At 39.2% G+C, this 27564-nt stretch overlaps 1 pseudogene; it reads right to left on the bottom strand.

Moving 5' to 3' along the window:
• Positions 1-1980: 1980 nt before the first annotated feature.
• Positions 1981-27564, bottom strand: part of LOC130855005 (uncharacterized) — a 67404-nt pseudogene continuing 41820 nt past the window's right edge.

Raw genomic sequence — 27564 nt, 5'->3', positions numbered from 1 at the left:
ATAGCAACAAAAAAATTAAAGCATCTAGGAACTAACATAATGAATGCGCAAGACCTTTATAGAAAAAAAGTAAAGCTTTAATAATAAAGATATTATTATTGGATACTCATATAATTAAAAAAAAGGAATCTTGAACGCTACCTTACACCCTACAGTCACACACACAATGGGTTGTAAATGTAAATATAAAAGGCAAGACAATAAAGCTTCTAAAATAACATAGAGTTTCTTCATGAACTTGAGGTATGTAAAGATTTCTTAAACAGGACATTAAAAAATACTATCCATAAAAGAAAAAAAAGACAAATTGGACCAAGTTAAAATTAAGAACCTCTATACATCAAAAGCCACCACTAAGAGAGTGAAAAACAAGCCACAAATCAGAAGGTATTTTAATACATATATTTCATAACAACTCATATACCGAATATATAAAGTCCTATACTTGAATGAGACAAGACAATTCAGTCAAAAAAAAGGGGAGCGGGGGAGGCAAATACTTCTAACAGGCACTTCATGAAAGAAGAAGGATCATCAAACTGACAAAAAGGTGCTTAATTTCATTAACACCAGGAACATACAAACTAAAACCATAATATATCGCTAAATACCTATCAAAATGGTTGAAATGCAGAAGAGAAAAAAGCAAGTGTTGACAAAGATGTGGAATTCTCATATGCTGCTAGTGGAATTATAAATTGGTACAATGATTTTGGAAAACTTTTGGTAGTATCTAGCAAAGCTGACTATAGGCAAGCTAAAGCTGAATATTCACAGCTGAGCACTTCTAGTCATATACCCCACAGAAATCCATACATTTGTTCACCAAAAGATACCTACAAGAATATTCATAGCAGCACTATTCTTAGTGGTCCAAAACTAAAAACAACCCAAATATCCATCACAATGGGTGAATTGTAGTATATTCATACAATAGAATACACAGAGCAAAGAGAGGAAACAAACTCAACTATATACAACAGAATGGATGAATCTCACAAAGACAATGTTGAGTCAATGAAGCCAGACTCAGTATATACTGCATGATTTCTATTTTATAAAGTTCAAATATAAGCTAAATAGAAATCAGGACAGTGGTAATATAGGAGAGATTGGATAATGTAGGGACAGCTAATGGCTTCTAGAGTTCTGATGTTTTTTGATCGGGGTGCTGCTCATACAAGTGGGTTGAAAATTAATCAAAGTGTACACAATTTGTACACTTTATGTATATTATATCAATTAAAAGTTTAGATGAGAGAGAAAAAGGAAAATATACCGGATTCCAGATTTCAAAAGAAGCAGAACTATAAATCAAAATTTTTAACTTAAAAAATCACTAAAAGGGACATAATGAAGACCTGAAAAAATGATGAAATATGTTTATGGATGAAATAATTTAACATTAAGATAACCATCCTCTCTAAATATGTAAATTCAATGTAATTCCATCGGGATTTTTGAGGAATTCAACTAATGTATTCTAAAACACATACTGAACAATAAAGGTGCATAAATAGCCAGGACAGTTTTGAAAAACAAAAGCAGAGGGGAGTCCTTATCAAATATTATGAAATACTACAAACAGTAATAAAAACTATGTTTCTGGAGCAGAAGCAGGCAGACTAATGGGATACTACAGAAACGGACCAACTTATATATAAGAAGTTAAGAAAGAATGGATTGTTTAATAAATAATTGTTGGGAAAACTGACTTACTATAAGAATAATTAAGGTGGCTCCCTACCTTAGATCAAATAAAAAGGTAAACTCCATATAGCTGAAATACCTAAAAAGAAGCTATAAGGCAAGTAAAAGAAACATGTAGAGGAATATCTTTAGGAACTCCTGATAAAAATGGATGTCTAAAACGAGATTCAAAGGGCACAAACACAAGGTGAAAAACCGGATGCACTAAGAGAATTTGTTCAACAAAGTTGAGCATAAACAAAGCTAATGGATGGCTGCTTTCACAACTTCTCAACATCCATTTACCTGGAAAGATGAGGGAATCTGCACATCCTTCCTCGTGAGTCCCTGTGGTTCATTCAGGCTGTAGTTTTAAGTTTCCTTTCAATCAATCCAAGAAGGAGAAGAGTGACCAAACAAAGCAGTTTCCAAAGGTAGGAAGCACAAACAATATGATTCTATGGAAGTACCTTTCTGAACGGTCCCTTCTGCTGCTCAATGCAAGGTGCTCGGCAACAAGTCGGCTGACAGGCTGACCCTGGCGCTTTTGTAGTCTCTCTCGTGCAGCACTGGTCAGGCCTCCATAAGCCTCGTCAAGGCTGGCACGTTCAATCACAGCAAAATGAGACTTTAGCTCCATCACTTCCACACTGGCCTCGCGGTACTCGGCGAGGTCAGCTTTTCCCACAGGACTCACGAATTTGTGCCAGTAGACGATCCGGACAGAACTTAGCCTCAACTGCCCACATTTTTCTAGTGACCCCAAGCTCACGAGCTTCATAACGTACTGCATTGACGCCACCATCCTTCCTTGATTTGTACTGTACAACCGCACAAGGGTTAGTCCTAAAAGTCCATGTTCACCAGAGCAATGGTCCTGTCCGTTAGCCATTTGTCAAGGTGACAGACACCTGACAAAACCGCCACCCGCGGATGCCGCCGACACCGGGCGCAGTGTCCCCTGGAAGGAAGATGAGAGGGTCTCAAATATCCGTCCCCTTTCCGGGAGCGGGCTACCTGGTTTCGAAAGCGACTTATTCCCCGTAACGACAGAGGAAAGGACCAAGGGCCGAGAAGACCCTTATAGGGACAGCTGCCCGCAAGAGGGTGGGCTCAGAGGAGGCCAGGCGCTCAGCGGACCGCCCTCATGACAGAGACCTGAGGGCGCGCAACGCCAACGTCGTTGCCGCGCCTGCGCACAGCGCCACTTCCGACTCTCCGGACGCATTCTAAATTAATTTTTCTGTTTCGGTGCTATAATGAATTCTACCTTCCACAGACTCAATTGTTCTAATTAACCATAACTGTTATTATACTTTCGTTTGGATGTTTGAATCATCATGGCTTGGTGAGTAGCAGCTCTTTCAGCTGGATCTGTTGTCGTTTCAGCACATTCTGTCATCCTAGAAAGAGTCTTGTTCTGCTATAACCACAGGAATTACCATCACCATCGTAATTTTTGCTGTCCTAAGATGTGAAGCCAGGTATCTTCCAAGGAGTCCTGGTTCCTTTGAGTGTGCTTTGAAACCATAATCTCTGCTTTATGAGGGCTCATGTTGGCAAGTTGTGTATACATGTGCTGCTCCCGCTGCAGGCAAAATGCTTTTAGTGGCAGGGTTGGGAAATATATTTTTGAGTATGAGCTCTTACATCAGATTTTTTTCTAAATTAAAAATTTTAAGAGTGTAAGATTTTATGCTGCATTGGCAATATGAGTCGAATTGCATGAATGGGTTTCATAAGCCAAAGCTTGTTTCTGTTCAGAACCGATTTCTCTGAGATGGGCTACGGTGAGATCTGTGGTTCGGGTCCACCCAGCAGCCCTTACCCTTTCTTTGTTACTAACATTGCAGTTTTCCTTCTGGGGACTTCACTTCCCTCCTTCCATGCTGTTCTGGGGGGGGAGTCATGTGCACTGTTTGGACACGTGTCCGAGGTAAGACTAATCCTACCCTCCCAAGAATTTGAGTCTTCAGTGAGTAGACATTGACACAGTCAAAGACCTTTTCCAAGTCAGAAATCTGAAAGTCATACTTGATCTTTTCCTCTTTTTATTCCCTTTTGTTAACCAGTTATCGTCTTGTCAAAAATTTATTTTGAATACGACTATTTTTCTTCCTTCCTACTGTCACTGCCATACTATAGTTCACCATTATCTTGTCATCTCAATGATGGGATTACTGCAACAATATTCTAGCTGTACCTAAAAGGAAATGTCTCAGGTAATCTATGCTTATCCAGACCTCTTGAAGACATGGACTTTTTGGAATGAGTTATGGTCCTAGAGGGGTATAGAGCAGAGTGGGGTTGAGTGGTAATGAGTGGTCACAGACCTGGATGAGAGATCATCTATGGGGAAAGAATACGGATTGAGTTGATTTATTTTAGTGGTAGGCTAAAATCATTATGGAATCTTTTGAACCAAGTGTGAGAGATTAAATCAATAAGCAGGAAATGGAACTGTCTTTGGATTCTGGGCATAACAGATCAGTGTGCCACACAGTAGAGGCTAGGGGAAGGTATTAAGAGAACACTGAGAGGTCAGCAATATATTGAGAGAAGAGAGCAAGATAAAGTTGGAGAGGTAAGATGGCAACTTTCCTAACATTTACATAATTCATTCCCAAAACTCACAGGGATCCTGATTTCGTGTTCTATGTAGGACCTGTTTGTTGAATTATACAAAGGCTATATTCTTATTTATATGGTATAAACATCTTCCCAGATTGAGGGTAGATTCAAAGTGGCTGGACCAAATAGACCTTTAGGAGCCAAGGGCTTGAGGCCTGAGTATCAGTTCTCTGAGTTTAGTAATGCCCTTCGGCCATTCTTTTCCCTCAGCTAGAGATTGGAAAGTGGCCAATATTATGCCCAAGCAGGTTGGGTCATGCCCATTTTGGACTGTCCAAAGGCAGAATAAAAGATAAGTGAAAAGATCAGGTGATATTTTTAAAAAAAATTAAATGAAAGAAGGCAGCTTTATATGAAAAAGACCTTATAAGCAGAGAGATGGGTCACCTTAAGTGAAACAACATTAGATGGATTCCACAAGGCTGTGGCTGATGGTTTTTGCTAAATCACTGTAGATTATATTCTAGGGTACCATTTCATTGTGTAGTAGATAGGGTCTTGGGGCACAAGAACAAACAGTGGATTCCCTATCAAATAGCACACTTAGCCTGGGAGAGGAACGTTGTGGGTCTCTCATAGCCAGAATGAAACAGTATTTCATTGAAAACGTTCTCACTCTAAACTCACAGAGATCCTGATTTCTAAATTGGTTTCAATTAAATATATTTTTTCCCTTCTAAGAAAACAACATACACCTATAATCTCTTCTAACTGTTGGCAGATCTGTGATGCTATAGCACTCCACACCTTCCCAGTGGCTGCAATTACACACATCAAATTTCAGGATGGACGACAAGGTAAGATTCTGGAGGTAAAAGGCTACCACTTACCGTCCCCATTTTGCTCTCATATGTCACAGCCTTTTATTGTGGGGAGTTATTTAGAGAAACAGTCATCAGCTAACAAAACCATCTGTTAGTTAACAACAGCAAAATATGAGGCTGTTTCAAAATAGCATGGGGCATTTCAAGTTAAGGGCAAACGAGTGCCAACTACTTTTTCCCTTCAGTCTTTCCTCGTTGAAAAAGAATGTATTTGTTATCAAAGCCAGTTTGGCTAATGTGCTTTCACCTTATACATATCTAGAAATCAAAGCTGCCTAGAAAGTTATTTGAGGGTATGTTCTCCCTTTGGAGCCCATCTTGCTCCAGTCATGCTAATAGGAATTTCACGTGTGTGTCAAGAGGACAATATAGCCTTTATGCAATTCAACCAAAACGTCCTACTCAGAACATGGTAAATGTTGGGAAAGCAGAAGTGGTCTCACTGGACAGATTTAGTAAAATTCCTCACCTTTGTGCTCGTCTGTACTACTCCATTACTTTTTCCATCTGGGGGAGGAGGGGTGGTAGATGAGGAGTCTCTGTACTCCTCCTTTTCCCTTGGCCAGATAGTTTCCCAGATCAGCTAAATATAACTCCATTTATTGTCATGCTAAAATGTTCTATTTAGCTGTGTTTAACTGGATATCATGATTCCATGGGCTGACCTTTCGCTCCTGGGAAGTCGTTTTAAATTCAATCCCGGCAAAGGAAAATCCATCCAATTCGTTGGCTGTGAAAGGTCACAAGTGAAATGTGTTTTGATGGTATCTGCCTATGGCTTAATTCTCAGTAAACTTGAGCACTAACTGGGCCTCAATTGTGCTTTGTCTTGGGAATCTGAGTTCTAAGAAGCCTGGGAGAGCTGAGTGGGAGACATGGGGCTAAGTTGCTGGCATCAGCCAAGGGTACACAAAGGTACCAGCTGAAAGGTAAGGTATATGGTGCTAAGTTAGGTCAATGCTGCCTTCTTTCTGAGCTGATGGGGGATTCAGACTAAAATATATAGTTTCTCTCCCTGCTTCATTTGATCTGTTTAAGAGGGGCATTTCCCACTTTCTGGGAGGCGAAGAGGCCTTAGGGTGAGATAGAGAAGGAACTAGAAGTGTGTGAACCAGTCAAGAGGAAATTGGAGTATCCTGAAAATGTAGCCATTTCAGGGTCTAGAGCATAAACTCAGTGTTCCAAGTTTGACTATTTCCCTTTTACAACCTCTTTCTCTTCATAATTTAGTAGCACTTCAGTCTCCATTGAGTTCCACACCATCATCATTATGCTGATTTTTAACTGAATTAAAGTACTTTTATTACATCTTATCAAAGAACCTCATCCCTGTTTAAAAAAATCATATTTTACCAAGCACTATTAGGAGTTCTGTCAGAGACTTTTGACGAGTTTGTGGATAGAATATTGAGGTGAAGTTTCTGGATTTTTGTTTTGTTTTTATTTTTCTTCTGTTTCAACTTTTTGTGACTCTGTACCGTAATCGTTCAATCAACAAGCATAATATCTGGCTCCTTCTAATTGAGAAAGAAGCTCAGAGAACAGTCTGTCTTCCCAGCATCCCATTCCTCTATCACACACACATTATGCCAGCAAGTATTCAATGTTTCCTGAACATGACTTGCAATTCTATACTTCCAGGCCTATGTTTATGTTGCTTCCTCTTCCTGGGATGTCTTCATTTTTTCATCAAAGTTCTGTTCATGCAGAAAGGCCAAAATGTCACTCCTTTCTGTAAAGCTTTCAAAAGGCTTCCCTCCTCTCACCCGTGTTGAAGACGAGCATGACTTCCCTAACACTTGGTCTATGCATCTGTTATACTTGAATATTCTGTTGTGGTATATCTGTGTGTCTCCCACTCAACCCAGCACCCTGAGGGCAGAAGCTGGGTCTTCTTCATCTTTATGCCCTGGTGCTTAGCTCAGGGATTATTCTAAGAAGAGGATTCTTTAGCCATCCTATCACAGGAGTGTGAACAGTATAAGCCTTTGATATCAAGGTGAAGAAATGAAGTGATGTTTCTTATAACAAATGTATCTTGAGAATTCATAGCAGCCACAGGAATAAGAAGAAAGCAAAAAAAAAAAATCATTCTCTAAAAGCAGTAAGGAAGTTCTCTGGTAATAAATGAGAAAAATTCTGCTTCCCTTTTCCCTTCTCCTTTGTGTTGTCAGGCCTTAGAAATACCTGGTTGCAGGGAGAACTCTTAGAATGTTAACACTGAGTTCAGATGGAGAGAAATGGAGGAGGCTCTGAAGGTAGGGTGGAGGCAGTTACACTTGGCCTCATTTCACCAGCTTCTTGTTTTCTTCTCCCTTCCTGGATCTTCCACCCAGCAGACTGCAGGCCAGCTCTGATTCCTGAGATTTCTTGAGAGAGAAAACAGTGTATGATATGTCAACCCCTGAGTTAAGGCATGTTCTGCAGAAACAGCGTCTGGTGAGCCAGGCACAGTTGATAGAGCAAGTGCTTGCTCTGCCTCCTTTACCATCAATGACATCTGGCATTTAGTGACCCAAGGTGGTCCTAGGTATCCATATCAGCCCCAAATAACAACACTCTCTGTCCCTCCTCAGGGGTCAGTCTTTCTCAGATATTGGTCTAACCTATTACATATGTCAAGATTGTTGGTTGTAAGAATCCAGTAAAGCTGGTTTAAGACGAAAAGCTCCCCAACCTTCTGGTGAGCTAGAGGCTCTGGATGAATGCTACACAACTAGAAAAAATGGGCAGTTATGCTACAAGACCCTTCACTGGCAAAAGTACCACTCTTGACATCCCATGCCTCAACTCCATAGGGAATAGGCACCAGGACCTTCACCTTTTTCTGCTCTCCAAGATTTGGACCCATTTGCCACATGTTCTCTAGAAGGTGAATTTCATAGGCCTTCTTTTTTACATTGTATTCTTTTCAAAACAAGTCTCTCTTGGTTGTGTTTGATAGGTGGATCCTAGGTCTCATGTATACATCTTAGCAGCTAAGTTGCTGGGGAGAATTGTTTTCTAATTTCTACCTTGAGGAGTTGAAACTCATAAGGCAAAATGTTTTCCAGGTATTTCAGGGCTCTCAAAAGGTTCTGAGCAATTGGAAAATATGGAAAAAATCTATTATATCCTATAGGGTATTTGTTTTTATTTTAAGCAATATAAAACTATGTGACATTATTATACCAATTTCCCAAGTCTGTCTGATAAGTTAATGGTATGTGAAACTTTTTTTCTGGGATTTGAGGCTTAGATCACCTTTCTCATTCCTGATATCTCTCTTCCTAATGAAGGACTTTGCTCTTTATTGCTTTCCTCGTATTGTTTCTTCTCCCAAATTCATTCTCCCACGTCTTGGTGTGTTGGTCAGGACCTTTATGCATGGGACATGCCTTCTGCTGATGACTTCCATTTGGTACCCTATGTACCATCCCTCATGGCCATGGCCCACCCTTGAGATGGGACCTTCAGTTGCCAATAATTTTCGGAGTCATGCTTCAGCTCATGACTCTGTTTGAATACAATATCGTTGATTCTCTGGGTTGCCTTTTAAGACCAACCACTAGGGCCAATTGAGTTTGCCTTACTCCTGAACTCAAGTCTTTGTGAGAGGATCTCAGCTCTGATAAGCTTGATTTTTCTCCATGCTGACTCCATCTTGACAAGGGTCACTGTACCTTGTTTGTGAGAGGTAGGCATAAAAAGAGAGAGCTGCCAATGCAAAATTTTCAAATTAAAAAAAATTTATGCTGTCCAGTGATTTCCAATTGCTGTGAGTTCCTCAAAGGCTAGTATCATATCTTAATGATTATTCATCTCTGTATTCCCAATGCTTAGTATAGCATCTCACATGCAGCAGGCCTGCAATTCAGTTTGAATGAATGAATGAGTGAATGCAAATTGCATAAAGGCCACTGGTGTATTTCAGCATCACAGACTGATCATTCATTTATTTAGCAAACATTTTTGAGAAGTTGTTCTTATGTACAAAGTACTATACTAGATACCATGGAAATCTGAAATAGCTGCGATATTATTAATAATTACAACCACAGGCAACATTTATTGTATACTTACTAGATGACCAGCACTGAAGTAACTGTTTCATGAACATTAATTTGGTTCTCACAACAACCCTGCGAGGCAAACATACTATTATTATTATTTCCACTTACAAGGGGAAGAACTGATTCTCAGAAAGGTTAAGTAAATGAAAACAAGTTGGGGGTGTGATGTTTACACAGTAGAATTGGGAAGATATAAGAGCCATCTGCAATGTCTTAAATATCACAGGGCAACACATTTGCAGTACTCAAATTCCATTCAAAGAGTCCCTGAGTGCTAAATGGATACAGCTAGGGAATCAGAACTTACCTGGTGACCTTTATGCAACCTGCATTTTAGCGCTAAGGAATTCTGCTTTATTCATCCATCCATTCATTCAACAAACATGAATGGTATGCCTGCTGTGTGCTAGGAACCATATGGAGCATTGGGTGCAGGGTTGGGGGTAGCTAGGAGAGAGGAGGACAAACATGTCAGTAGATCATTGCAATTCATAATAGCTATAATAGAGGTGTGAACATATTTCAAAGGAAATATGTTTTTATCTTTCCTATTTCCAACATTTCACCATTAGGTATGACATTTGCAGTAGGAGCTTATGGTTATCCTCTATTAGGTTAAAAAGAGTCTTTTTATTCCTAATTTGCTAAGGGTTTAAAAAAAATCATAAGTGGATTTGCATTTATTTCAAGTGTTTTTCCTGCATCTATTCAGATGAATTTTCTACATGTATGGAGATTATTTCTCTTCTTTTACTTATTAATGTGGATACCTAAACCATTATCTGTTATGAATATTTTCTAATATTAAACCAACCTTGCATTTTTAGGGTAAAACATGCTTTTATACTTTTATAAACCTATTCAGATTTTCTTAGATTTAAATTGAAAAAAATTCTCCATTCACTTTTGCTAAATTGCATATTTGTAGAATGTATCTGTTTCATCTATGTTTAAAATTTATTAGCATAGAATTATTCATACTATCAATTTATTGTCTTTTAAATTAACATAGCATCTGTAGTTATGGCCTCTTCATTAATATTGTTCACTTATTCTTTCTCTCTTTTCTCTTTGTTAACATGCTAGAAAACTCTCAATTTTATTAGTTTTTTCAGTGACCCCCCACTTTGTCTTTGTTTAATTCTAAACATTTTCTAATTTCATGCTGTATGTTTTACTCATTAATTTTGTGTCTTTTTTTCTGCTGTAAGCATTTAAACCTATGTTTTTTTCCAAGAAATGTTTAGCTGCGTCACTCAAGTTTTGATATGTTAGTTTTTCATATATCATTCTTTTGAAATGTTATACAGTAATCTAAGTTCCATTATGATTTCTTTTCTGTTCTGAATTATTTAAAATGTATTTAAAAATTTTTAATGAGATAGATTTTTATTTTATTCTTTTTGAAAACTTGTGTTTATTGCGTTGTTGCCAGAATATGTGGCCTATAGAGAGCCTTTGAAGTTTATTAGACTTGCTCTCTAGCCTAATGCATGGTTAATGTTTGTAAATAGCCCTTGTATGTTCAACAAGTAGTTGGATGCAGGTTTCTATAATATGTCCTTTGGATTAGGCTTGTTATTTGTGTTCAAATCTATATCCTTACTGTTCTTTATTCACTTGATCTATCAGTTACTGAGAGAAGTGTGTTAAAGTGTGTGAACATATAAATTTCTCTTAACAGATTTCTGTTTTGTATTCACACATTTTGAAAGTATAATACATACCTAAGAGTTTAAAATTGTTATATGTTCCTGTGAATTGAAGCTTTTATTATTATGTAGTGACCATTTTTATTACTAATAATGCTTTTTACTTTAAAGTAAATTTTGTGTGATAATTTTGCTACACTGGCTTTCTTTTGGTTAGTATTTGCTTGGGAGGAAATGGTTCCAAATCGTTAACAGTGGTTCATGCTAACCTTCCAGGCAAAATCAGTTGTCCCCTCTTTTGGATTTTGACCGTACTCTCTCAAGGCTGAAATCTAGCACTCACTGCTCTACCTTGTGGGCTTTTATCTGCTGGTGGGCAGAGACCTTTTTGTTTCTGGGTAGAGCCATGCTGTAAGCCAGCAGCGTCCTTCAGATAGGAGGTGTGGTTTACTGGAAGCAAGTTCCAGCCACAGGGCATTGGTAGGTGTCTGGACTCAGTATCTTTGGGACCTGGTGTTAGGGCACAAGGAATGCTGGCCAGGGCAAGCCAGTGTCTATTAAGTGGAAACATCTTCACAAACACCACTCCTTGTGAAAAACCCTGTGAGGGATGCATTGTTGTCCTTTGTGGCAAATTGTGGGGATTGGCTGGCTCCACCTGTTCCAACCCCTTCTGGTGTGTCTTCCTGATCTACAGAGGCTGTACAATTAAAAATGACATTTCCCACATGCCCTTGCAGTTATGATTTGGGATGCAATTTTAGTTTTATCACCTGTACTCTCGTGAGACTTAGATTAGTCACAGGGTTAAATATAGGGGGAGAGATTAGGCATGAGGAATCTATATTGCTAGCAAGGAAGATGCCAGAGGTTAAGTGGTTCTAGGGCCTGGAAGCTATACCTGGAAATTCAGTGTGGAGCCTGGTCATCTAGCTGTTCTAGTGATTTAGAAAGCTATTAATACTTAGTAATAAACTGCTTTTTGTTTTAACAATTTAGAGTGAATTTTGCTGTCTATAGCTGTGCTCTGACACATACACCCCACTGTATAGCAGAGGAAGTTGAGACTGGAGCTAGGATGTGACCTGCTCCTGGTGGCACAGCTCGTGAATAGCTGACATGGATGATGAGCTTGGGTCCTTTGATGCCAAATCAGGGCTCTTTCAGCAGCAGGACAAGCAGCAGACTCAGGGACCAGGCGCTGGAAGTTTCCAGGGCAATTAAGATGGTACTGAGAAACCACACATGCAGATCCAAGGTCTGGGTGCCACAGTGACAGTGACTATATTACCCAGTAAAAGCTGCTACCACTCCCTACTGGCCTGAGTTTGAAGTAGGTGGCTCCCCACCAACCCCACCCCATTACTTGCCTCGTCCTGTTTTTGGTTTATTGTTTTGTTTTGTTTTTGTTTTTTTGGCCCTTCTACTTAGTGTGTTACTTGCCCTCCTGTGTTTCTGTGTTAATATTGGGATCCCATAGAGTTTGGGTTGCTCATTCATTTGTGTTCATATTGTACTGTGTGCTCCTTTACTATTCTTAGAATATTTTATTGCTTCTTCAAAACTTTTTGGGAATGAAGGAGAGAAAAACAAACTTATAGGTTGATGGGCAGATAAACAAATAGTGAATTATAATTATCAGATTACTTTTCTGTCTCCCACTAAACTAACGTAGATGTCCTGTCCATCTCACTCCATTGTTGTCTCATTTATGGCTCTCCTCATAATTTGTAATTATTTTCTTTTTTGGGGGTGTTATGTTTGTTTTCTTTTATATTTTCCATACTAGGAAATGTTTCATGAGATCAACATCAATGTCTGCCTTGATCAGGGCTGTGTCTGCAGCCCCAAGTTCATTCCTGGCACAAAGTAGGTTTTTGAAAATGTTTCCAAGTTGAATGAATGAATGATAAGCAGGGACCATGTCTTATCTTTTCATCTTTGTACCTTAGTATCTAGTTCAGAACCTGACACATAGAGGTTGCTGACTCATTTTAATTAAAAAAGCTGTAGTATGTGTATATGAGCTACATTCATGAATGTAAATTTTATTTTTTTCTTTTCAATGTCTTCATAACTGGAAGCTTCGGGTTGTTCACTTATTTATTCAACAAATATCTGTAGAGTGAGTTGATATAAAGATAAGAAACAAATAGAACTACCATATGATCCAGTAATCCCACTACTGGGCACATACCCAAAGAAAACCATAATCCCAAAAGAAACTTGTACCATAATGTTTATTGCAGCACTGTTTACAATAGCCAGGACATGGAGGCAACCTAAATGCCCATCAACAAATGAATGGATAAAGAAGATGTGGCATATATATACAATGGAATATTACTTAGCTATAAAAAGGGATGAGATGGAGCTATATGTAATGAGGTGGATAGAACTACAGTCTGTCATACAGAGTGAAGTAAGTCAGAAAGAGAAAGACAAATATTGTATGCTAACTCACATATACGGAATCTAAAAATGGTACTGATGAACTCAGTGACAAGAACAAGGATGCAGATACAGAGAATGGACTGGAGAACTCGAGGTATGGGAGGGGGCGGGGGGTGAAGGGGAAGCTGAGACGAAGTGAGAGAGTAACACAGACATATATATACTACCAACTGTAAAATAGATAGTGGGAAGTTGTTGTATAACAAAGGGAGTCCAACTCGAGGATGGAAGATGCCTTAGAGGACTGGGGCGGGGAGGGTGGGGGGGACTCGAGTGGGGGGGGAGTCAAGGAAGGGAGGGAATATGGGGATATGTGTATAAAAACAGATGATTGAACTTGGTGTACCCCCCAAAAAATAAATAAATAAATAAAATTTAAAAAAAAAAGAAAAACTTTTCGTAACTTCAATTTTAGCAGAAGATGTAGCGCATTACATATCTTTAATACACTTTCTAGAGGAATAAATAAATGAATGAAGGAATGTTAAATTTGTGGGGCTTGATATTACCTGCATAAAAGAAACTCAGCATCTTCACACAATAGGGTAACTTCAGCTACACTGTATTGATTGGATGCACTGGACATCTTTCTACATGAGATAGTATTTGCTAGATGGCATTCTCTCTGGTGTTTCTTCTCTGGCTGGTCATGGAGAACAAGAATCTGCAACACTTTTGTCTCTGAGTGTTGCTGGAGGGTGTTTGGGTACCACTCACAGAGCTGAGGCACTGGCAGGAGAGTGTATAGAAAAGGAGAATGAGAAAGCAAGAAGAAAAGGAGAAAGGGAAATAAGAGGTCAGGGGATAGGAAGGAGGGAAATAATGGAGGAGAATTTGGAAAAAATAATGGCGATAATGCTAGTGATGCCTGCCAGTTATTAAAGGCCTTTTGTAGAGATACTGTGTTCTTTTCAACACATATATGATCTCTAATTTTCATAACCCAGTCGGCAAGATCAGTAACATTTATTACTTTCATTGTGCAGTTGAGCAGACAGGTTCAGAGACCTTAAGAAGTAACCAGTCACATACTGCTAAAAGGTAAAGCCAGGATTTGCTCTCAGGAGTGTCTGGCTCAAAGCCACAGTATGTTTACCTGGTGAGAAATGACAGAGAGCTACCACCAGGGACCTGCATGCCTCCCACGGGGCATTAGGATTACAGATTGTCAACCTCACACGTTAGGTGGGATGTCTAGATATCAACACTTTAAAGTAGCTGTCTATTTATCTGCTGATTCACATACATACACACACACACACTCAACCAGAAAGAAGAAAAATTTGTTAATTTTTGTGTATACTTTGACCAGAAATAAATACTTAGCAGAAAAGAGGCATAACGGATGACAAATGGGGCAGCATTCTCAAATGCCATAATTCCAGAAGTAAAGCAAAACCCCTGACTCTAGCCTTACTCCCCGCATGTAGTAGTAAACAAAGCCACATAGACCAAAAAAAGCAACAGGAAAATAACAAATAAAATTGAGGAGCCATGTAAATACTTTCTGCATGTCCATTCCCTAAAGGGTTGAGGTCAGGCATATGGTACTGTTCACCAAATCCTAAACAAAGGACTTGGGCTATTTTATGCCCTGGTCATTATTGTTGGTTAAATTAAAGTATGATCAAAAAAAAGTGTAATGGAATATTAATTTCAGTTACTGTGGCTAATTGAAAACATAGCGGGAATTGTGACTATGGAGAATGGAGTGAGAACACTCAGAGGCACGTCCAGGTCTAGCTTACCCTTTTCAAGCTGGGCTGTAGCGTATTTTTGAAAATGATCATTATCCCTAGAGTCTACACTTAAGTGCATCAGGAGAAATACTTGGCCTGGGAAAAAAGAAAAGCAAGTAACTCTCAGCTATCAACAGACTTCAAAAATTCAAATTCAATTTTAAAACTATTGTTGATTTTTTCATATATAAGATATTGCAAAAATATATAATCCCTGTGAAGCCAGGGACTGGGTGGTTTTCATCTTGCTGTTCCCAGTTTGAAGCCCACATCCTGGTCTCTAGGGGATACTCATCAGTAATTGTTGAGTGAATGAATGTATGATTGTTGACGACCTTTGCTTACTCTCATAAATAAGAGCGTTTTCCTTCTCAGACAACTGACCCCCTTCCTAAGTAAAAGTGCAGATCAGCAAGGTTTGGGAGAAAGAAGACAGCTCTACTTTAGCTTGATACGTAAGCCGGAGAGAGAGGTGAAGAACACAAGCAGGAGTTTGTCTGCTGTCTTCATTACTATGTTTCCATTGCATAGAATGGTATCTGGCAAAGGTACTCAGCAAATATTTGTTAAATTAATGAATAAATGCTTAGCATGGAATTAGAAGGAGAGAATGAGTTACACAAAGGAGATGATGTGGAGGACTCAGAACTTCATAGTGCATTTTACTTCTCTGCCAAGTTACCAATTCTCAAATATCGGGCACACTCCTACTTGATATAAGTATAAGAATCCCCTCCTTGGATACGGGGATATGTGTATAAAAACAAATGATTGAACTTGGTGTACCCCCCAAAAATATAATAAATAAATTAAAAAAAAAAAAAGAATCCCTTCCTCAAATCAGTATAATCTGCTTTGTGGGATTAATCAGGTTTCTCTTTATTAACATGAGGGACTGGGATAATGCTTTTAAAGGCATCAGTTCCAGCAACTTACTGAAAGTTGCTCTAGAATCATTTAAGATGCAAGGGGGATGTATTAGGGCCATGCCAGTCATTCTCATGTTACAGGAGAATGGTATGTCCTTAAGGAGAATTTGTATTAGGTTTCTGAGCTTTGTACCCTCAACCTCCATTACCTACTTACACTCGTTGATTTTTCCTAGAAGAGGCTTATTCTACTCGTTTTCTTCAGGCGGAGATACTTTGCTGATTATCAAAGGCCAGTGACGCAGAAGATGTACATGAGAGGCCATGTTTAAGTAGCACTGAGAGAAATGTTCTTATGAGGAATGCTCCTAGAATGTGTCCTTAATCTACACTTGACAGCATAATGGAGGAAAACACTGACAAAAAACAAGCTGGATGCACTTTAGCAGGAGTAATTTGTATGGGGTAGAAAAAATGTCATTGATACTCAATAGTTACCCTACATGGTATCTGACTTTTCTTCATAAAGTGACTATGTGTGTGGTATTCTGTGTTATGTGGGTGGCATTTTTTTTTTTTTTTGGCTTTTTCAGATGAGTATGTATATGTTGTTTGTTGTCTTCTTTTGTTATACACTTAACCATCATTTAAAGGGGAAAAAAAGACTGTTGAAACATTTATTTTCATTTAGACATGTACCATATTTTCTGAATCCATTTTGAATTCAGTTCAAGTGATGGAAAGTTTGTGAAATTTTGCATGGAACCACAAATTTGAAAAATTGTGACAAAGTTTAGTGTCCCTCTATTGTCTCCTGATCATACAGGGGAGCCAAAGTCATATACTTTTGAACACACACCTCTTTTTAATTGAATTCCCAGAACTGTGGTGCAAAGATGCAGGCCACAGTTTTCACATAGTAAGGAAATGTTCAGTGGGCTTTTGCATTTGTTTTACCTAAAACGCTATTTGAATGTGACTCTTTTACATCACTGGGTGAAGCTCTCTAGTGTTACTACACACAATGGAGCTCTCTTTACCAATGAAGAGGAGGGGGAAGTCATAAGAGGGCAAGCAATAAAGCCAGGGGGAACAGGGTTTATGAATGCAAAACTTACAGTAGAATTTTAGACAGGAAAAAAGTTGATGATGCAAGTTAAAACTGGCCCCAGGCAGCAATAACTTACTGAAGTGGCATTTATTTGTCTGATAACCCAAGGTCTTGCTGAACTTGCTAGTACAACAGAGGTAATCTTTATGGAAAAATGAATTACAATAGCAGTTTACAGTAACATTATTTGAACTTATGAAAGCTCCCCAAAAGTTCTAAGTTCCAACTTTCTGCTGTGGCTTAGAAACTGAAATGGGAATCTTCCTATATATCTCAAAAGATTTTTCCAATAGGTTTGCAGTATATCTCGCTTGAAATAGAGTGAGTGATAGGGTATAATGTGAGATTTGATCTCATGAAGTAACTGAGCTGAAAGTAGATGGGGTAAGATATTTACATTCTGAGAAGTAAAATGACTTGCTCAAAGTCACACAGCCAGGTGACCTGCTTCAGGTGCCATGTCAGTAGCTATTATCTCAGAGCTAATTAAACAGGTGCAGATCAAGGAGTCTCAAGATGAAAGAGGATTATAAAAAATATTGCAGTGCTTTTCTGAGAAGCATGGGTGTCATGAGAGCAAGATAAATACGGAATTATTTGTGAAGACTAGATTTCCTTTCTTTTTTCTTCTCTAATTAGGGATGATATTAATGGGCATTAAATAATTTGGTACCTGAAAGCTTAAAATTTATTTACAGTGTACTAAGAATCTTCAATGCGTTTTGATGCACAAATACATATTTGTTTAGAACACAGAGAGCTTTGGGGAAGGATGAAACTTCATCATTTTAAGTTTAAGACACATGGAGTGTTTTCTCTTCCAAGGTACATGCACTATTCCTTAAACACCCTTTGAGTCCCAAGCAACATGCAATCTGGGTGGGGTAAACATATGGCACTACACCTGGAGAAATGATGAATCATCCACCAGTTGCAGTTCAGGTATTTGGAGCTGGCTGGAGGCATAATGATGAGGCAGGGATCCCAGGTTTCTTGTCTACCTCCTCCGCTTCCATTGTCTTCCTCCAACCTGGAAGCTCTGGTTTGGGGGCAGCATGGGTGAGGTGGAGAGAAGTGAGAGATAAGGCCAGAAATAACTAGCCAGTGTCAGTCAGGGAGACCTTGAAAATCTCTTTCTCTCTCAAGTTGCCATTTTTTCTTCTCAACATACCGTCACAACTAAGTCTTTCTATCATCAAAAAGAAAGAACCCATCTGTATTCCCCTTTAACTCTTGCATTTTCTCTTTTACCTTTCAACAGCTTGAGACTTATCTGAAGTCTCTTTCCTCCCCTTGCGTTGGCTCCTATATTCTTCAGCCTAATGTGGCCTGACATTTGCCTCCACCTTGCCTCTGAAACTTCTCTCACTGAATTCATTAATGACATACTTGCCAAATCCAATGGCATCTTAAACTTTTTGTATTAGGCAACATACTTGCGTTTGATTTCCCCCTTATTCTTTTTTTCTTTCTTTTTTTTATAAATTAATTTATTTATTGGCTGCATTGGGTCTTCATTGCTGCACACGGGCTTTCTCTGGTTGCTGAAAGTGGGGGCTACTCTTTATTGTGGTGTGGGGGTTCTTCATTGTAGTGGCTTCTCTTGTTGAGGAGCATGGGCTCTAGGTGCTTGGGCTTCAATAGTTGCGGCACACGGGCTCAGTAGTTGTGGTGCACGGGCTTAGTTGCTCCGTGGCATGTGGAATCTTCCCAGAACAGGGCTCGAACCCATGTCCTCTGCATTGGCAGGTGGATTCTTAACCACTGCACCACCTAGGAAGCCTTCCCCCTTATTCTTGAAACTCCTGCTTGGCTTCCACAATTCCCTTCTTACCTTGCTGTCCTTCTATTTCATGAGTCTCTTCTCCTTCACATTGGTGTTTTCCAGTGGTCTCTGGGTCCCTCTTCTGCTCTTACTCTTCATACCCTGTGTCTTCTAGTCATATAGTTTTAAATGCCTTCCCATGAGCTCTGGACCCATATTTCCATTTGCCTCATGTAGATCTTTCAGTCTGCACTGTAGACACCATAACTTAAGCACATCCTAAACTGAACTGTCTCTCCTCCAAAATCAGTTCTTTGTCTCATATTGTTGATATAAGACACCTGGTTCCCCATTTCAGAAATCTGGGAATAATCCATTATACTTTCACCCTTGCTGATTCTATAAATGTCATCAAATTCTCTTGGTTTTGCTTGTTAATCACTTCTCAAGCCTGTCTTTTCCTCGGTCTAATGTCACTACTGTAGTTTAGCTACTCATAATTCTTTAATCCTAGCTGATTAATCAGTCCCCAGGGGAGAGTACAGGGGTACGACGTCACAGAGATTACACAGAAAATTTTTGGCCATGGAAAGGATATAATACTCATAATTTCATTGTAAATGTCATGACAGTTCATTTGCCATGGAGAGAGAAGAAACACCCATGGCTCTGGGACATTAATGACATATCTATTGAAATGAGGAAGTTGAGAAGAAGGGCTAATTCGATGGGGAAAGAGGATTTTAGTTTGAGGAATTAATCAATGGCTCTGAAAGTTAAAAATGTGAGTATAGGGATTGAGGAATTCATTGCTTAAAGGTCAGAGTAGAAGCTCTGGATGTGATAAGATTACCAAAGAAGACAGTGAAGACAGAGATTGTAAAAGAGGGAACTAAGGAAGAAGGCCAAGGGTAAAGCCTTGGAGAAGTGGACACGGTGGTAGAAAGAGAGATCTCAAAGGAAACTTATAAGCATAAGAGAGAGCTGGCCATGTTCTCAGACATAGGGATGGGACCACTGGCAGAAGAGATAGAAGATGCTGTTAAGAGTTGTAATAGACTCCAGATCAGGGTTAGTTGGCCTTAAAGAAAGATGAACTGTCCAGTTGGGGTTGCCTTGTGTGGGTGGGGAGCATAGGTGGAGAGAACTTAAGAGAACTGCACAGGCTGGGCCCAGCTAGGCCAGCCAGGCAGGTCAAGGCCCAGGCCTAGTTTGGTCAAGGACCAGTGCAAGGGGCTCATGTTGCCTGACTTTCCTCAGTGAAGCAGGCCTGAAGGTCATCCCCTGTGAGTGAGACTGAAGGAAGTCAAGGGGTGGCCCCTTGAGGATGGATGTTTAAAATAGCCACTGTGGTTTCCTATAATAATTAGTCAACAAGGGATGTGTAAAACTTTGCTGTGGATCAGTGAGAGCTTGGCTGAGATTAGAAAGCATTGCTTTATGGTGGGCCAGTTTTCATGGTTTCCTTTCTCATGCAGCTTGGGAAAGGGAGCAGATAAAACTATTTATTGTCTACCATAAGTCTAGGTTAAGAAATACTAGCTTGATGTTAGAGGCTACTGTATGTTTTTTCCTAGTGCCACGATATTATTTTGAATTTTGTGGAAAAAAAATAGAAAGATTTTAGGTCAAATTGAATTTTGTTATTTTTCTATATTAAAAATTATATATGATTCAGCCCAATTTTGAAAATCTGCAATAAGTGGAACCAAGGTTTTACATTCAGAAGCCTGCGGTGATTTATATTTAACTCTGGTTGTAAAAGAAATATGAAAATGTTGGACCACTGTTGTAGTGATTTGGGCTCTTATCTAGCAAGAGATAGAAAAGAGACCAAGAATGTACAAATAAATAGTAATGGTATAACACAAATTTCAAATTTTTTGAGTGACACATTAGCAATGTGAAGTTTTCCACTGACTGATATTTTAATGTCACACCCCCCCAGCAAACCTATAATTAAAGTTATTTTGGCATTTTCATCTCAAATCCCTGCTTTTGGGGGGTGGGCGGGTTATAATTCCACTTTTAAAATGAGCTTCCAGATACAATTTGACATAAAATACAAAGTCTTATCCTAGCAACAATTTCCCTTCTACCCTTCCATCATGAAATATAGGAATATGTGGTCTTTTAGTTTTAAAAGATATGAAGGTTTTTCAAAAAGGAAATCAAACCATTTTTGTTTGTGTGTTTGGCTTTTTTGACCAGTGTACATGCAGGAACTAAAGTCTGGCTGTAGGACAGTTCACACAAACATCAGAGATCATTATAGCATGTAACAGTTCTGGGAGAAGGCAGTAGTACCACTTACTGTGCTTTTCTTCTTTTAATCGGAATGTTAAGTAATTTGTATTTTTCTTTGAGGGAAATAATACCTGCCCTGTGATTATTCTCAGAAAAAGAGTTTGGGTCTATAGCTGCACATTTTAAACAGCATATGAATAAATAGAAGCAATAGCATCAAAATAGAAACAAACAAAAAGTCAAGGCAATTGAAGGAGAATCATCTCTCTTTTTGTGCATTGTCCCTTTCCCTTAATCTCTTGAGCACAGAAATTTTATGTGGAATTCTAGTGATTTCCTTTCCTACTCATTTATTTTATACACACACACAGACACACACACGTCATATGTATTATTTATTGTGTGTATGTATAATGTACTATATATGCATATATATAAAACCAAGGAATAAATCTCTTGAAGAATCATCTTCTGGGCCTTTTACCCCCTTGAATGTAAATGCTGACTTAGGGAGGGGAAAGCTTTGGATACCTCTGAATCAGGGAGTTAAATTCTTCCCTGGAGTTCAGAAAGTAAAAGGAAAGTGCTTGGGAAGAAATCTTATGCTGAGGTGGGGGGTCATAGAAAGGCCATTCGGTTCTCTCAGGAAGGTCATGGAGGCAGTGGGAGGCGTCGTAGACTGAGGATCATTTGAAGAATGCCATCCTTTAAGTAGGGTTTAGGCATATCATTGGTTGGGAGACATCAATATGGTCTTTCTTGCACAAACAATTCTAGGAAATGCCTCCCAAGACATTTTATAGCCCAGGGTAGGGGTGAGGAAAGGGGTGAAAACCGAAACAACCATCATTCATTCCCATCAGAATAAGAACTGAATCACACACAAAAATCCTTTCTGAAACTCTTGATCATTTTACATGGGTGAGGGCTTGACTTTGCCTTAGGAGAGACATTTTTCTTATCAACCCCTTTCCTTCTCTCCTCCCCAAACACATATAACCTAATTTCCTCAGAAATAACAGGATCCAAGCCTCAAATACATCCACAGGTTTTATAGGTCCCTCCTCAAATTTTAAAATTCTCTGGTGTCACCATCACATGTATATATACGAAAGAAAGGAGCAACGTCAGGGACTGCCATTGAGCTAAATGTGGTGTTACTTAATGCAGTTCTTGATAAACCTTTATGGCAAATTAGAGGTTTCCCATTTCCTCAGTCGGCTGGCTATAAGATGTTGGGAGGGCTTTTTTTTTTTTCTTTCTTTAACACAAGGCTCTTAAGAATTTGTAGCTATGTATTTTTAATACTGTCAATAAACAGCTTCCTTAAGACTCAGAGGGGCAATAATGGAAGCTGTTAACAAAGTGTGAAAAGCAACGGGCTAGCAAAGGTTAATCACATGGCTGCCCACTAATGACCTCTACAGCCCTCAGTTTAAACCCTACAGCACTTGTAAAGACCAATCACGTGAATAATTTCCTGTCTGAGGTAGCCTTTATGGTTAAGAAGAAAAGCAGAGCTGATTGTGAATAGAAAGTCCCCAGCAGGGGAGGTGGTTATTATTTTTAAGCTGATCTAAACACCTGGGTTTCCCACCGGACCCTATTAAACTTCCTCCATTATGTTTAAATATTTCAATCATTTCTACAGCAATTGTGAATGAGTGCATTACTAAAGTAGGCAAGAACTAGGAGAGGGGGGCAGGTTATCGAATGGCAGAGCCCTTTCCTCCAGGTAACGACAGTCAGGTAGGGAGAATCCCAGGCTTTGGGAAGGGAATTAGAGGGTCATCCCTCCCTCTGTAGCTCCCTAACCCCACCCGCTTGGAGGAAGACCACACGTAAAGCCATTCAGACCAGGAAAATTTTACTATTTTAAAGGCCTGTAGATGAGGAGATTCCTGAGCTTGCCCTGGTAACCCATTTCATTGTTTAACAGCCCTTACTATCAGGTAACAGTTTTCCCATATAAAGGACTTAAGTAATTTCTGCTGAGGTTTAGACCCATTTTCCTTGCCCTGTCTTTGGATAGCTGTAGTTTGCTGATCCTTCCACATTTTATTATAGACTTGGTTAAACATTACTCCAATAGAATTGCTAAGTCTTTGAAGATTTTATTTTCTACCTCCAGCTTATAGATCTGAACATATTTAAATGAGGAGCACTTATCTAGTAACAATGACATTTTTAAGTTCATGCCAAGGACAGGATTTAAAATCAGCAATAGGGCTTCAAGATTCCAATTTGGTACCTGGAACTTGGTGGTCCTTTGAGCAGTGGGTCAGTCCATACTCAATCCTTCTTTCTTTTGCCACTCCTTGTTTGTATCAGCTCATATCTCATTAGCTTTTTTGCATAAATATCTCTCTTCTAAATTGTATTACAAGATCCTATAATGGGCAACATGTAGCAGAGGAATAAGACTGGAATATACAGTCAGGTCTGAGTTCAAATTTTGTCTCTGTTACTTCTTGTGAGAACAAGTTGCCAACCACACTAAAACTCAGTTTCAAAAAAGCAATACTTACTTCCTAGAGTTGCTGTAAGGATAAATTAAATAATTTGTATATAGTCCCTGAAATGCACTGGACACTCAGTATATGTTAGTTCTTGTCCCTTTCTACTTTATTAGTAACCCTGAATCCAGCCTAGTGACTTATACATGGTAAAGATCCACAGGAGGCATTCACATTTAGCATATTGGGGATAATTTGGTTCCAAAAGGCAGCCACACAACTTAAACTAACTTGAACAAGAGGGAGATTTACTGTTTCACCTAGCCGATCGGCAGGTGAGGGCAGCTTGGTCTCAGAGATGCCTAGAAATAGAGACTCTCTGGGTATGGTCACCAGGACATTTTTCATCTTTCTTCTCAGCTCCTCTCCTAGATCCTCAGCCTTGTTTTTTCAGACCAACTTCTATTTGGCTTGAAACATGGCCTTCTACTGCTCTCAGGCCCACATCTCCTATATTTGCCGTCACAGAGGGAGCCAATCCTCTCTGAGCTCCAGCTAGAAGATCATGCAGTTGAATTCAGCTTAGCCCAAATCTGTGCTCATTCCCAAACTCATTAACTGAAGTTGGGAGTTGGGAGAAGAAACAGTGATTGCCACTTTCTATCGAAGGTCACATGATTGAAGCAGTGGTAGGGTTAGTTTCCTAAAAGAAGAGGGACTGTTTCTAGAATAAGGGAGGGAGCTGAGCAGCAGAACAATAAGTATTCACTTAATTAGGAATCCCAAGGGACCCCTCTTCACATATGTCTTTACTGCCACAAAGGTGCATGTGTATTTCCGTAGCCAGATGACCTTTGCAAAAAATTTAAAATTTAATGTGTTTTCCTGACTGGGCGCGGATAATGATGATGATGGTCATGACGATGATGAGAAAGACCAGATTCTTTATATTTGCACAATGCTCTAAAAACCTGTCTAGTTCCAGATCATTCTAGAGCCATCCTACGTGATTCAGAGCCCTGTGGTATAACTGGAGCAATCTTAGTTTTACAGTAAAAAATTGGGATGCATATGGTGGTTCTTTTTTTCTTCTTTGTACTTCTCTGAGCTTTTCAAATTTACAACAATGAAGATACATTATTTTTATAATAAAACGTGTTGTTGTAAATAAACAGGATTTGTTGTCTTACGTGTGAACTCTCTAAGCTCATCCTACCTCCAGGCCTTTACACATGCTCTTTCCATGGCCCCGGATTTTCTTTTCTTGTGGATGTTTTCTTCACTTTCCTTGGGTTTCAGGTGAAATGTCATTTCCACCAAGAAGCTGTGACCAGAGGCAGATTTTGTGGGGCCTGAAGCTTATATAATTTGGGGATTTTCCTTAAGGAAAAAAATCATGAATATAAATTTATACTCAAAAGTGAATATTTATTTAGATAAAAGAATCACAAAAAAATGATAAATTTAAAAATGTAACTAGTACCATAAATAATGCTTTGTTTTTTCCCTACATTCTGTGGCTACATTTTTTTTTTTTTACTGAATTATAATTAACATGGTCACCTATCTTTTGATTGTCCCTTCATATGACAATGATATTGTAATATTTTCCATAGTGAGAATATGGTGAGAATAGAAAGATAGTTTAGCTTTCCTCTATAGTAATCAAAATTTGCTTCTTATTATTGACAGTTTAGAAAAGTTTATTTCGGCTTCATAACATTTTTATTAGTAATGCTGTGCAAATTTTTGGTAGTAATATTTTCACACAGGGCAAAAGCTGTATCTTGCCCCCTACACTTCATATTTGGTTTCTCCCTCACTACCTATCTACTTCTGGTGCCAGGCAGGGGAGGACAGAGTTACATCAGGGGATACCCTCCAGGCCTGCATCCTTGTGTCATCCTGCTGTATGAATTGGTAAAAAGTCTGGGAGGACTGTTCCTGGAAACATTTCTTATACTGGGATGCTCGCAGTCACTTAACTACACTTTGTACCATGTCCCATCAAACCCAATTGATGTACCCCCATCTCAGTTTTCTTCTAACTAGATTCCCCAAATGCCCTTAACACAATGTAAGGGGAAATATGACAGAGGAAATCAGAATGGAAAGAGACAGAGGTCTGAACTGATTGCAGTTAAAATAGCTCATATTTGCAAAATTTATAAAAACATACAGCTATATGAACACACTATAGGCTTCCCTTCCCACTATCTCCAAAGCCTTGGACAGAGCCCATATAAACAAGAGGCTTTCAAGCTGAAACTTCGTTAGTTTCAGGGTAAATTTACTTTTTCATTCAATCCAAAAGGTAGACTATATCATTCTCTCATAATCTACTGTTCTTTTCCCTTTATAGCTCTTAGCATGTTTTAAAATGAAGTATTAGTCAGTATGCCTGCTTGTTTAATGTTTGTCTCTTACACTAGGATTGTAGGCGTCATAAGGGGAAGTACTTTATCTGCATTCACACCACTGTATACCATTACCTGTCCTAGTGCTAGCACATTCTCAGCACTCACTAAAGCTGACTTGCAAACAACCACAACAAAAGGACCAATGAGTAGACTCCGGGACAGCAGGATTGAATGCTGACACTGATTTCCATTATTACTCTTCCTCCCTAGCTGCCCAGGCCCCAGGCTCTGATTAAGTCACCTCTCCCTGGTCCACCTCCTCCAGGCTGCACCTAGTTCCACTCCCACAGCAATCTGATGCCCATGACTAAAATCCTTTCCAGTTCCTCTTTCCCTGAGGCCAGATTGTCTTCTGTGGGTGCAAAAAGCTGACCTGATAAATTGTTGTGTCAATAGTGATACTTTTTTATGACTTACTAGGAATATTTCCATGCATGATGCTAATATGCTAATGAGAAAAGGCAAGTGAAAAGATAACAGGCATTTCTGCAAGGGTTTTTCTGAAGATGCCATGTCCAGCCCACCCCTTTGCCTACCACATGCATAGGCATAAATTTACAATGGCAAGAATTTCAAGCTAGTTTGGAAGGAGGGAAAGATTTATGGGTAAAAAATTTTGAGGGTCTAGCAGTTCTATCTGGAAATCATACTGTTTGTTGATGGGAAGCCATCAACTTCATCTAGGCCTAGTCCCTGCTTTAATCTCCTGATTCTGAGACAGTTTATGTTTGTTCTTGTTGGTTTGGGGTTCAGGATTTTGTGACATTATATTAAGGATGCAAAATCTGGAGAAAGGTAGAGTTAACTGAATTTCAAAAATTTACTTCCCAAACTGTCTCACTTCATTTTTATTGTCCTTACAAGGCCAGTAAAACAACTGAGTTATGAATGTTTGCTTGAACTGAGTAGCAGAGGCACCAGATCTGCCTAAGTTAATACAATAGAGTGAATGGGAGAGAATGCAAGAGTTAAGGCTATCCTAGACCCCCAGTATGTTGCTGTTTCTTACCCTGTATCATGTCATCTCTGTGTTTATGTCTCCATCACTTATTTGGGGGTTGACTTGCAGCAGAATACCATATATTCATGTTTCCGATTCCATAAGCATTTATTAAGTGTCTACTGTGTATGAGGTAGGTGCTGTCTTAGGCACAGGGGATTCTGAAATGAATAGGGCAGAGTCCTGCCATCAAGTTTCTTATATTCTAATAGAGGACATGTGTAAGTAAATAAATTACAAAATGGTGCCTAGAAGGTATAATAGAATATTTGAAACAGGTGGTATGGGAGAGAGACTAATGAACTTGGACAGGGCTGGGAGAGTGAGGAAAGGCTCCAACTAGGAAGTGACATACAAATTTTATATCTGATGGAGGTGCCAAGCACACTTGATGTGTCTCATTCTCCCACACTGTAGCAATAAGGTGATCCACATGGCAGTAGCACTTCACTAATGATATGAACCTGTGTTCATTGAGAGACCTCTATTCCAGACACTGTCAGGGTGTGACATTTATGATCTCATTAAATCCTCACCATGCTTTGAGGGTTAGTACTCTCCACTTTATAGATGAAGAACATGAGGCTCAGTGAGTGGAACTTGCCCAGGGTCATACAGCTGCTGTGAGGCAGACACAGGATTCTAACTCAGGTGG

The sequence above is a fragment of the Hippopotamus amphibius genome, chromosome 6, assembly GCF_030028045.1.
Source record: "Hippopotamus amphibius kiboko isolate mHipAmp2 chromosome 6, mHipAmp2.hap2, whole genome shotgun sequence".
NCBI classification, from domain to species: domain Eukaryota; kingdom Metazoa; phylum Chordata; class Mammalia; order Artiodactyla; family Hippopotamidae; genus Hippopotamus; species Hippopotamus amphibius.
Note: the sequence above shows the minus strand (reverse complement) of the source record. Positions and strands in the feature narration are given on the sequence as shown.